We start from the raw sequence: 12,640 nt of genomic DNA on the forward strand, positions 1-12,640 counted from the left end.
TTCCTGGCAGCACTGAGCAGCTGTGATCTGTAAGCGGAGAGGAAGGCTTCCACAGAATCCAGAGCAGTCTTCTAGGAAAAATCCCCTCCTTGCTTCGTCACTTTCTTACACTTGCCTTTTTTGTGACAGCAGTGAGCGATGACTCCTGCATGAGCCAGCATGACAGGAATTTAATGTGAAAAAGGTTCATTTCATAGTTATGTGTTAGCTGATGACTACCTAGGGTAGCCTACAGGATACAGACCTAAATCCTGTATGGTAGAGCTAATATGAAACTGTTCTGACTACTGATGTTTAAATCAGTCAACCCAAATGCTGTGAGATTTAGCCTAGGATTTTTCACACATTAGTGAGCTAACCATAAACAATAACTTGTTCATACAACTTGCAGCTAGGGCTGGAGACCTATGCAGAGTTCCTTTAGCTCATGAAACTTCTCTTTAATAGCACATGTCAAGGATAAACTGTGCTCAGCCTCTGTTCTCCGTCTGCATTTGCAGAAGTGGCATCACCTATCTACTCTCTAAAAGCAGTCTGAAGATGATTGAATATCTGCAAAATGCTTTGAAAGAATAAAGTGCTGGATTTGTGCATTTTTTTTTTCCCAGAAGGGCAAGGATTCATCTCGCCAACTTCAGCTAACTAGAAACTGTTCAAACAAATGGAAGTAACTCTGAAGGTCGTCTGTTACTTTCTAATAAGGATTTTACAAGGTCCTCCTGAAGAGTTTCCGTCTTCAGAGCTCGCAAACCTCATCCTGAAACTGTTCCAGCTTGGAAAGAAAGATTGGGCCCATTTCAGAAAGATTCTGAATCATAGGATCGCTCCAGTACTCCTTCGTTCTTTGACACTGTCTTACACTGCAAACTGTAGTTAAGAGCTGTGGATTTTGAATAATGCAGGAATGGTGCAACTTTTGCAGTCGAAGAGGGATACTTCACAGTCAGTTGTTCGCAGCACTGTCTGGGAACTGGAAAGGGTGAATCAGTTACTGTTTGAGTGCCCTCTTGATACCTACACAGACCAGGAAGACCCTGCTTATTTGCTACAGCCGCTCCCCATGACAGTCGCCCAGCCCCTCCTGTGGCAGGAGAGAAACAAAACAAGGAATATTTTTAACCTTAAATAAAAATCGAGCTCTTTAGCAGGTTGAAAACTTCAGGGTGCACTTGTCACTTCAAAGAAGGTCACAGCAGTGGAAGCCCACTTGTGCTCAGCGGTGTTACTGTCTACCTGCGCAGCATTTGAGACCAGCATGGGTCTGGTGACTCCAGGCTGTGAGGTTAAAACTTTGGTATCTCTTTTTTACAGAACAGAGCAGCCACTTGAGCTTCATCCTGACTCTGAAACCAGCCCACAAAGAGGTTGTGCTGTCCGCTCTGGTGTGGGAAAGTGTATTCCTGCCTCAGTCAAGTTGAGAGACGTTCCATATTATATATGGTACAGTATACAGTAGACTACCACAAAAGCTTTTGAAACCTTCTGTTCCATGGGTATATCATGAACCAGTTTGTTAAGACATGTTCCGACATCAATTTCCCTTGAAACAATAGATAAATATGGGCCTGAGCCCAGGAGGTGTACTCCTGGGAAACTCCATTATTGTTACTGTCATATAATCTGACATTATAGGTAAGCAAAATGCTACGAACTTCTCCCCATCCTGCAAGACTATTCACTGTGGATACAAAAAAGCTGTGTAACATCTGCTCTAGTTAAGGAGTATAAAAAAGGAAAGATCTACTTATTTGCCACTTCTGACGAGAGAACTAAATATATTTGGAAAGGAAAATCAGTCCTTCCATGCCTGTTATCTGTTGTGGGTTAGGTTGAACCGCCCCCCCCCCCCCACACAGCCGGTCACTCCCCCTCCCCCACCCCCAGGAATGAGGGAGAGAATTAAAGGATAAACGTGAAACCCGTGGGTTGAGATAAGAGTGATTTAATACAGATGATTTAATACAATGTAGGTGCTCACCACCCCCTCGTATGCGAAGCCCGTCTCGTCCCGAAACTGCAATCCCGGACGAACACGAGGCCCCGAAATAGAGAGGGGCAGAGAGGGAGAGAGATAGTACTCCGAGAGTGGGAGTGCTGGGAGAGAGAGAGGAAAGAAAAAAAAAAGAAAGAAAAGCAATAGAGCGAAAAACACAGCAAGCGCAAAAGAGCAAAAGCGGCAAAAGCCAAAGCGCAAAAGCCAAAGCACAAAAGCCCTTCTTCCCGGCTGACCCTCACTTTTATACTGGGCATGACGCTGCATGATATGGAATACTAATTGGCCAGTTTGGCCCTCAATCTTAAGTTCGCCACAAATCACAAGGGGAATGGTGTCCCCCTTGTCCCAGCTATGCTCCCCCCTTATCCCGCCGTGCTTCTGCACTCCGGCACACTGAAAAGTCCTTGGAGTTTCACATCCAACCACAAACATCAACTTGCTATCAGCATTCTTCTCAGAGCGAGCCTCTGAGTAAAACCAAAACACGGAGTTCTTCTAGCTGTTAAAAAAAAGAAGAGCTAACATTGTCCCAGCTAAAACTGGAACATTATCTTAATCTTCCTCTGCTAATTTTCCTCTATATTTCTCAGTCCTTCTCTTAACTAGGAAGTCTTCTTACTCTCATTTGTACTATAATTTCTGTGTCTCAGTAATAGGTTCAAAGATAAAAGGTGTCTTCAACCCTTACTATCAAATCTCTTTTTGAAGCTAGCTCCTGCCACCAAAGAACATTGCTCAGATTAATACTGGCAGAGATTTAACAAATAACATTCTTCAGCTGCACCGTATTCTGCCCACCTGCCCAAATGACAAAACAAATGTGTTGGCTTAAAACAGCACGTTTTAGCTTACAATTTAGGTGTGCTAAGAACACCTGTGTAGTCAGTTATGGCTCAGCTGCCTTGCCAAACCAGCACATTAAATTGCAGCTGATCGTACCCCCATCCTATAAATTGAAATCTAATTTCTTAAAAAAAGATTTGATGCAGTGAGATTTCCTCTTCCTTTCTAATCACATGGGAACGATAGTTTAGTACCAGTGCTTTACCTACAGAAACAGGTGCAGACTAAGTGGAAGTCTGTATCTGTGACTCATACATTTTTAACCAGTACAATTTCAAATTTTTATCTTGGTTCATTCATAAGAACACAGTTGGCATTTATTTGCTCTCTAAAGTTCTGTGACAGCCTTTTGGCAGAACCATGGTATTTTGTGAGTTTGAGCATGGAACAAATTGGGTTACCCCAAACTATCCAAAAGTAATTTGGATATTTGTATTTTCACTATGTTAATTTCATTGAGCTCTACTGGGTACACAGTATGGTGTAAATTTTGCCTGAATTTACAAAAGAGACAGAAAAGAGACGTCATTCAATCTCAAGCAGTAGATCTGGATATATGTGGGTCTGCAAATACTGATATGACATAACATCTCTCCCCAACACATCCAGAAGGAAGTAAATATTTAAAGCAAATAGTATGCTAGATCACCACTGCAGACCTGTGCTAACTCTAAGGGAACTAACTCAGGTACCAGGAGCATTTTACTCACGGCTTCATGCTGACTCATTTATCTACCTCTGTATTTGATGCTATCTTAAGTAACACAGAACTGTGCAGCCTGAGCGTGGCCTTTAAGAAAGTCACAGAATATTTATCGATCTTTATACAAACTAAGATTTCATTGTAGTTCAACCTCAAAAGACTCTCTTCTCATGAAACTGTCAGGAACTCCAGGACAGAAATTAAAATGACTGGAAAAGTAATTATCTCAATTTCACATTAGATACCACCCTTTATGAATATGCCCACCACCCCGTTACCCTTCTAGTAGCGGATAGTCTTGAGCTGTCATAGATCATTGCCATTAAAACAGATTCTGATAAACAGTCTTGGAATTAAACCCACACATCTTCAGTTTTCTCACCGATCACATGCAGTCCCTTTTAGCAGTCTCAAGATGAGTCTGTCACAAGCTTAACTTGCAATACAGTATATTTGGTTGTAACAGTGGCTTCAGACTTATCAGATATATCTACAGAAGGGTGTCAAAACTCCATTAGTAATAGAGCTGGAAAATGGTACATAAATGAGTTGTAAATGACAGTTATAATGGCACGGGAAAGTAAAAAATATGGGCCGGTATTTAAACGGAATTTTTCAGTTTATGAATGTAAATTTACGAGTCTCCTTGTTTACTTGACTTTGAACACTCAGCCTATAGCTTAGTTTAGTATCTGAAATAGACTCAGCAAATATTTAAAAGGAATTAACCTCCTTCTCCTTTACTTAAATTAGTACAATTTTAAAAGATGTTTCCCCCCATTTCTCATGAAAGCTCCAGTGTTTCCACTTCACTAAAAAAGTATTTCCAAGTTTTGCAACCATAACCAATTCTGGTAGGATGAACTCCATTTATTACTTTTGGCCATCTTTCCTGCTCACCTATTCACATGATTGAAAAGTGATAAACCAATTTCAAGTTAAGGAGCTCAAAACTAAACTAAGATTGATGCTTAAGCATATCTGAGGAGCTTTCAGAGCTGCAGGTAACTGAATAAGATTAGATTTGTTTAAATGATGGAAAGTGATTTTTGTATGATTTTTCACAGACATCATTTTATTGTTTAGCTGAAAATTTTAATTAATAATTATAACCAGGTTTATATGTTTGCACCATCACTTTTGTGGGCGCTTCAATTATCTCAGTTGACATAAGAGACAGATCCAATAAATGGAGTATTCTGAAAACAATGAGAAGTGGTACAGGACATAAATACTTGCTCTACTGTTTGAAACACTAGGCATTCTGTTAAGGATTTTTTTTTAATTACATCAATTTTCTGGAAAGAAAATTGCACTTTTTCCAGACAAACACCAATAGTGCTTGATATATTATAATTTCCACAAAGTTATTTGCAAGATCAAAATTTAGAACAGATGAAAGGGACAAGTTTTTTTTTGACTGGTACTTTCAATGTAATGCATCTTGGATTTGACCTCGTTCTGTCATTGTAAAGAACATAAATATTACTGAAGAAAACAGACTAGTGATATTCTTCAAAATCGTATAAATATATTCCATATTACCTTATGTATATGGGACTCTTGATCTTCCTTTACTGCAGCACTGATGTTATTGTTACCATATGGTTGGCCATGTGCCTTCATTTACCCTGGTTCAGTGGTCCAACAAACAAGAGAGAAAAAGATTGGAATCACATTCAGTGCATATAACTGATGAAATAAGGATATGTAACAGAAAAAGTAGTATGCCAAAGGAGAAAAACCTTCTCCAATGAACATGAGAACATGCCAAAAACTAAGGAATTTCACTTTCAAAGACAAGTCTAATTTGTGAGTAAAATCCAGTGGCTGTAAGGACAATATGTACTTGGTGCCTTCCCCTTAGCCCCTATGTTCAAAGATTCTGGCTTTGCTTTGCAAGATTTGCTTGATGAAGGAACCACTTAATGTGATGAAATACACAATATCCCAATGCCCATCCAACTGACATATAACAAGGCTTGCCTGCATTATATTATTCTTTGGTCTATGGATTAATCCTGGCAGTTGTTTTCCAGCAAATATCAACCCTTGGTGGATCATGTTGAATCATTTACCTTGAAGTATGGGTTTCATTGTCATTCAACTAAACAATAATGTTTTGTTTATTTAACTCGATTCAGGCAGTGTAAGTTACCCGGAATATCTACAGAGTGAATTTTAGAGTATTATTATCTCTGTGAAACAATTCTGCCAATGCAAAAATGCACGTCTGTATTCCTTTAAGACTTTGGGGCGAAATAGGCTCAGTTTACCACATCTAAACATTGTGTTGCAACCGTATCCACTTCCTCTCATCATCTCCCTCCAGTTAGCCCTCAAGCCAACCAAATGTCCTCATCTGAAGCTAACAGAAGATTCTAATAAAAAGTACAAATGTGCCTATGCTCTATTAATGCAAGACTCAGCAGAGGATGTTCCCTATAACAACCTTTTTTGCCTGGGTTTAAGAGTTTGAATCTCTATTATATAATTATTCCCAATATATCACTTTGGCACTAGAACTTATTGCCATGTATCCCAAAAGACTATCCCATGCAGAACAGAGCCTCAGTAAACACTGACTTATGATACGTATAGGGCGAACTTTTCTGTTGCAGAACAAATGTTTGAGGAAATGCATTAGTTTGGGTGAATGCTGAACTTGGGTGATATAGATAAAGGACTGCATAGATACAATTGATGATGTGATTGCTATATGAAAAACAAACGGATATGAGTCACTCAGAAACAAAATATCTAGCACAGGAAAATGAGCTTGGATAATTCTGGAAAAGTCCATGGTCATCTTGGGTCCAGATCTTCAATGTGATAGAGTCCGTAGGAAGCAAAGAAGCATCATGATGCCAAAATGTGATGGTAGTCTAGTGTTTAAACATTTGGACAGCCTAGTACCTTATTCTCTTCTAATACTGCTATTGTCAGTGGAAAGGTATCCATTGCATTTGTCTGACCCTCAGCTGCTCTCTACAGCATCCTGAGGAGAGAAAGTGAAGAGACAGGTGCTGATCTCTTCTCTCTGGTATCCAGTGATAGAATGTGTGGAAACGGTTTGAAGCTGTGTCAGGGGAGGTTTAGACTGAATATTAGGAAGCATTTCTTTATCGAAAGGATGGTCAAACACTGGAACAGGTTTCCTAGAGAGGTGGTCAATGTCACAAGCCTGTCAGTGGTTAAGAGGCACTCAGACAAAGTCCTTAATAACATGTTTTAACTTGATCAGCCCTGAGTTGGTCAGGCAGTTGGGCTAGATCATCGTTGGTCCCTTCCAACCGAAATAGTCTGTTCTATTCTATCTACCTGCCCCTGCATAGCTCTGGGTCAAGCCAAGTCCACTCTGGCCTTGGGAAAAAAACAACTCAGTTACAAGCATTAGTACTTACAAGATTTTATTACAGGGAGCATTTGGTAGAATGAGGACAAAGGGATATCATGGTAGAAATTCTCTGCAGTGCTTCCCACTGTTTGCTGAACAATGTTTGAAGAACTAAAGGTGAATACTCTTGCACGGGACTGTGCCAGGTAGCAGCAAATTGCTGAATGGGGCTGTACAAGCTAGAAATTAACCCATTGGCATTGAAGCAAGTTCAAAGAATGTAAGAGGTTTAATGACTACTGCAGACCTCGACTTCCTTGCTGAACATGTTAATAATTACAATTAATTGACTGAAAAGATCTGTATTATTTTCTGAATGTCATTTGTCCAGGGCCTCTGTGTCTTCTATGCATTCCACATGAAGTGGAGATAACAAAAGACAGGACTGCTGTAATTTTTAGGTAGTTGACAGCTGTTGGTGAATTTGAGTTGGCCAACATTTTTTCCCCTTTGATTTCTGTATGTTTACTGTTGCTACTTAACAATTTTTGTTAGCCTTTTAGTCTCCATGAGATTTATATCATCTAATACTTCTATCCAATGCCGCTTCCATATGTATATTTAATTATCTGTTTTTACTTTGCAAATACGTACCGCTATGGAGAACAATACATGTTTTTAAACATAATGAGAAATGAGAACTGAAGTAGTATTAAAGGTGGAGCAGTTGGATATGACAGTTTGGGGGTGCTAGGCCGGTAATGGCCAGAGCCATAGAGAGGTGCTCGAGCATTAGATCGTGCAGATAAAGAACATGGACGGACTGCTGGTGTCTGGCTAATGAAGAGTTCAGTTTCATCTTCTGAACCTGGGCCAAACATGCTACAGCTGCATATATCACAGTGTAAATACTGAGAAGCAGCAAAACAAACTCATTATACTGAGCCACCACCAAAAAAAGGAAAACAAAGAAAGAAGGGAGCCACTTGGGAGTCCTGCAGTCTTGCTGTTGTGCTCTATTTGCCAGTGAAAAGTAGCAAGTTCAGTTTCTGGCGGTTCCTACTGAAAATTTAAGTCACCCCAGCTTGTGCTCCCACCTAGCAACATGGCATGCTAAGTTATACTACCAGGACGTACCAGGACAAGCGGTGTTTCCCTGCAGGCAGACACTGTGTCCCAAGACTGAAAACAAGCACAGTCTGACAGGGCAAAACAGAAACTTTAAACAGCTTGGAAGGACCTGAATAATCAACAATAAAGATTGTTACTAGGTCTTGCACCACCCTTTACCACAACATCAGTTTTTCCTCAGTCTTCCCGTCACACTGCCAACTGTTTCATTTCATCTTTTGCACCCAGATGCCTTCAGAAGGGAGTGAAAGAAATCACCAAACAAAAACTATAAACCACATTAGAAGTGGGCTCCTAAATCCCCTCTTCCATCCACATCCTCACCTCAGCAATGTGCTGTGTACACCCTTACTTCTCCTCTTCCTAGAACTAAATCTTATATTCCTGGCTGCACATGTCCCGCCTGCAGGAGGGGAATTGCCTCCTAATATTAACTGCAGTCTGGGAAATGAAGGCACTGTATTAACAAATGAGAGCTCTGGGTTTGAGACCTCTTACTCTGAGAGATCAAGAACCTCATCTAATTTCCTGTGTGTAACTTCAGTGCGGAAGAAGGCTGCTTCCTCCTCAGTTTGGTTGGGTCAGAAGTTGTTTTAGGAACATCTGTTGTGAGTTGTCATGCTGTGAACTTTAAGCATGGGCATTTTTCATGAAAAATGTAAAATGGATTTGTTTACCTCTTACACAGGATTGGTACTTGCAATCTATTTCCTAGTGCTTCTGCTGGGTCATTAGTGAAAGCCCCAACCGCTTACTGTGCTTCCCTTGGAAAGCAATTTTATTATAAAACAGGCCTCATTAACAGTCTGTCATTAATTTTATATTAACATTGAGTGCAGAGTTACTTTAATTTCACATTTGAGTGATGTTTCCAATGACAACTATAGCAAGCTTCTCTTGTCAAATACATTTTTATTTCTTTTATTGTTATTTCTGGTTCAGAGAAAACCTAGGCGTTCAGGTCTCTATTTGCCAAACTGGTTTCCTACAGAAAACTTACAAGGGCTTTACTGAGAATTTACTTTTCTTTAACTGGCTGTACTGCTGGGTGGATCCTGCCTTCAAATATCTGCTTCCTAGACGTGCTTCACACCCACGTTAGTACAGTCTCACTCACGCAACCACACAGTATTTCCCCTGCCGAGAACGCTGTGTGACCACGGAGGAATGAGAGGAATGAGTCCTCTTTCGCACTCGATTTGGTAATCTGCTACTGAGAGGCAGCATTCGCCACTGGAAAAAAATGCCTTATTGTAAGAAATCACTCAGATTCCTGGGAAACTAGTGGGAAAACCTGCCGTCAAACAAGACAGCATATCATGTACTCTCATGTGAGTACTCGCTCTTTCGTTTTCCAACATTGCATAAGAACGACAAACAAGTAGCCACTGTGAAATATATTCAGATATAAAATTGTGGTTTCAAACCCACTAAGGGTACTTCCTATTCGCTGGATTTCGTCTTACAGTTTTACTGTATTATTAGTAGGAAAATATGATGAATCTTATATGAAAAATATTTAACGTTCTGTTCTTATTCTCTGCCAAAATCTTTATACATGTCCAGATTGTATAAGTAGGTGCATGTCAAATTCTTTATTAAATATTTTTTGTTCTTTGGGGAAAGAATTCAACAGAATACATCAGTCAGCAGCTTTCCAACAAAAAACTGAAACTAAATAGAACCTGAGACATCTTGAATCACAGAAAGATTAACTATCATGTCTAGTGAAAGGGGAAGCCATACAGATGTTATCACCCATGCATGTAAATAATTCATATAAAGTTTTTCAGACATGAAAAATAGGTGGATGTGGAACCAGCCCTCACTATAGGCCAGCAACCATATTTGAATCTATATCCTCCCGAGCAGAACTCCAACACCTTCAGGGCCAGAAACAACTTTACCAGTTTCCTTCCCGACACTGAGGGGGTTATTGAGATTTAAACACTTTTTCAAGTCATGATATGTGAAGCTGCTTAGTGCCTTGGAGGGCTACAGGGTCTAAAATGAAAACACACAGAAGTGAAAAAAAATTACCACTAATCTTAAATGTTTAAGTTAAGTTATATTATCAGTTGCTGAATCAGGACCAGCTTCTTCACTGGTTTTTGAGATGCACTCACCAACTGGCAATGAGATGAATGGGGCAGTCAAAACCTTTCAAGAATATCTGTAGTCAGCTGATAATTACTTTGACAGCTAACATCTGGCCTGACACATAAGAGGACAGGTTAATAAACTGGATTGTGCCAAAAGAGGTTATGAGTACAAATGATGCTTTGTGAGTATTGGGAAAAGACTGAGTTCATGTTTTATTCAACTGTAGGAGGTAATTGTGTGTAGAGTGTACATTATAGTATTTCAACCAGGCAGGTTACTGCCTTCTTTTTCCCAGAGGAATATAAGAATATCAATAATCCTGAAAAATGGCAGAAACAGGAGAAACAGCAGCAAACACATAGCCTTACTCTGCTTTTAATGTAGACTGTGAGATACATACAAGGGTGTTGGTCAACAAAGAAGAGCTTCCCTCATCAGACTGCATGCACAAAAATCAAAGCAAGCTGATAAAACCATAACATTTGAACATTTATATTAATGTCCGTCTCTCAATTACAGTTGTAAACCAGACTGGCAGTCTTCAGGGAAGAGCTTTTCTGTTGCAGAAAGAGTAAGTTCCTTGATATATTTTATTAGAAAAATCTATTCCTTTTTTCCTTTTTTTTCTTTTTGTTGTTGGAAGAAAGCTTATTAATAGATTAATTCCACCTCTGAGGATAACAGTGATGAGCAAGTTAACCTTGCTGGATGTCTAGACTTTGCATAATGAGGGCTTCTTTGTTTAGAATAATATTCACAGTGGTTGGGGTTCTTATTAAATCTGGCTCTGTTATTGGTTGTAGCTTAGTTATGTTAATTTTTTATTCCTATGGGGCAGACCGAAGGCAGACATTTCAGCAGACCTTTCTGGTTAATATATCTTTTATTTCATTCCAATTACTTTAGCAGAATTATTGTGTCAGAAAGATAGATGCAACAAAACTCATGTGTATAAAGACCTTTCTGCCAGCCAAACAGCAGGATTTCTATTTCCGGGCACTAGGATAAAATAAATTAGCTGTACCTTAGCAATCAAAGGTGAACAGGGGAACTTCAGTAAGGCTGATGGAAAGATCAAGGTCTGTGTTTTCCTTTGACCATGCTGCTTAGCAGAAAATTAAACCATCCATTTGACATGACTAGCAAAGTTGGACTCTTTTTCACGTAGTTCATATTTTTTATCTTTTTGATTACTTTGTTATTATTTATCTGTGTTTTTATTTTAAAACATTTATCTTCTTGTTGCATGCAGAAATGCTGCACTCCACTGACTCTCTGGAAATTAGTTGTTAAGTCCATTGCAATGAAGAAGAGCTACAAAACCCATTGACTGTAGCTAAGGGCTGTTATTTCAGGGATAAACAAGTAAGGAACAACTATTGATCTGGAGAAGTGGTAATGTGTAACATTTACATATGCACTAGACAGCCTCTGTCTGTATTCTTCCTTCATCACCTTATATCTATACGACCATAAGTACTAGGTTTTACCTCTTCACATGACATCTAGTCACACAATAGGAGAGAATACCATGCAGCAGACATTCTGTCATGAAGTATCAGGGACTGCAGGGCCCTTCAAGAAAGAAGATGAGGTACCACCACAGTTTGTCAGTCTTGCACCTTATTCTCTGAACATGTCTGAGAGGTTCCTGAAGAAGAACGGTAACAACAACTAAGCCACAGGTTCATTTCATAATTATGATGAGCTCCCGGGCTGCGTGTTCCCTACTGCATGGAGATAAGTACTTCACAAATACATGATCAGAGCCCTGTATTCGAAAGCAAAGATGCCAGTTTTGTCTACCTGAATGCAGAGATAGACAAAAGATGAAGAGGAAACAGAAGCACAGGACATAGGTGACTTGTCCAACATTGCTTGGAAGCTGCAAGTAAATCCTGAGTTTCATTGCGGTGTATTTATGTATCATACTGTGGTGTGTTGACCTTGGCTGACAGGCAGGAGTCCACCAAGCCACTCTCTCACTTCTCCTTAGTAGGACACAGCGAGAAAAAAAAAATAAAAACTTGTGGATCAAGATAAATGCAGTTTAAGGAAAAAAAGCAAAGGCCATACATGGAAGAAAAGTGAAGGAAAAAGATTTGTGTTCTAATTCCTGTCAGCAGGCAATGCCCAGCCACTTCCTGGGATGTAAGGCCCCAGTATATATAGTGGTTGCTTAGGAAGACAAATGCCTTATTAGTAAGTGTCCTCCCCTCCTCCTTTCTCTTGTCTTCTTTTTTTCTGAGTATGACATCATATGGTAGGGAATATCCCTTTGGTCAGTTTGTGTCAGCTGTCCTGGCTATGTTCTCTCACAACCTCTTGCACATCCCCAGACTACTGGCCTTTGGGATTGAGATGGGGGTGGAGAGAGCCTCGATGCTGTTGGAGTGCTGCTCAGCAGTAGCCAAAACATTCATGTATTCTCAACATCTTTCTAGCTACAGCTACAAAGCACAGCACTGTAAGGGATGCTGTGGGGAACTTTAACTCCATCCCAGCCAGACCACATGCACATACTAGA

Source organism: Tauraco erythrolophus, chromosome 3, assembly GCF_009769465.1.
Source record: "Tauraco erythrolophus isolate bTauEry1 chromosome 3, bTauEry1.pri, whole genome shotgun sequence".
NCBI lineage: Eukaryota > Metazoa > Chordata > Aves > Musophagiformes > Musophagidae > Tauraco > Tauraco erythrolophus.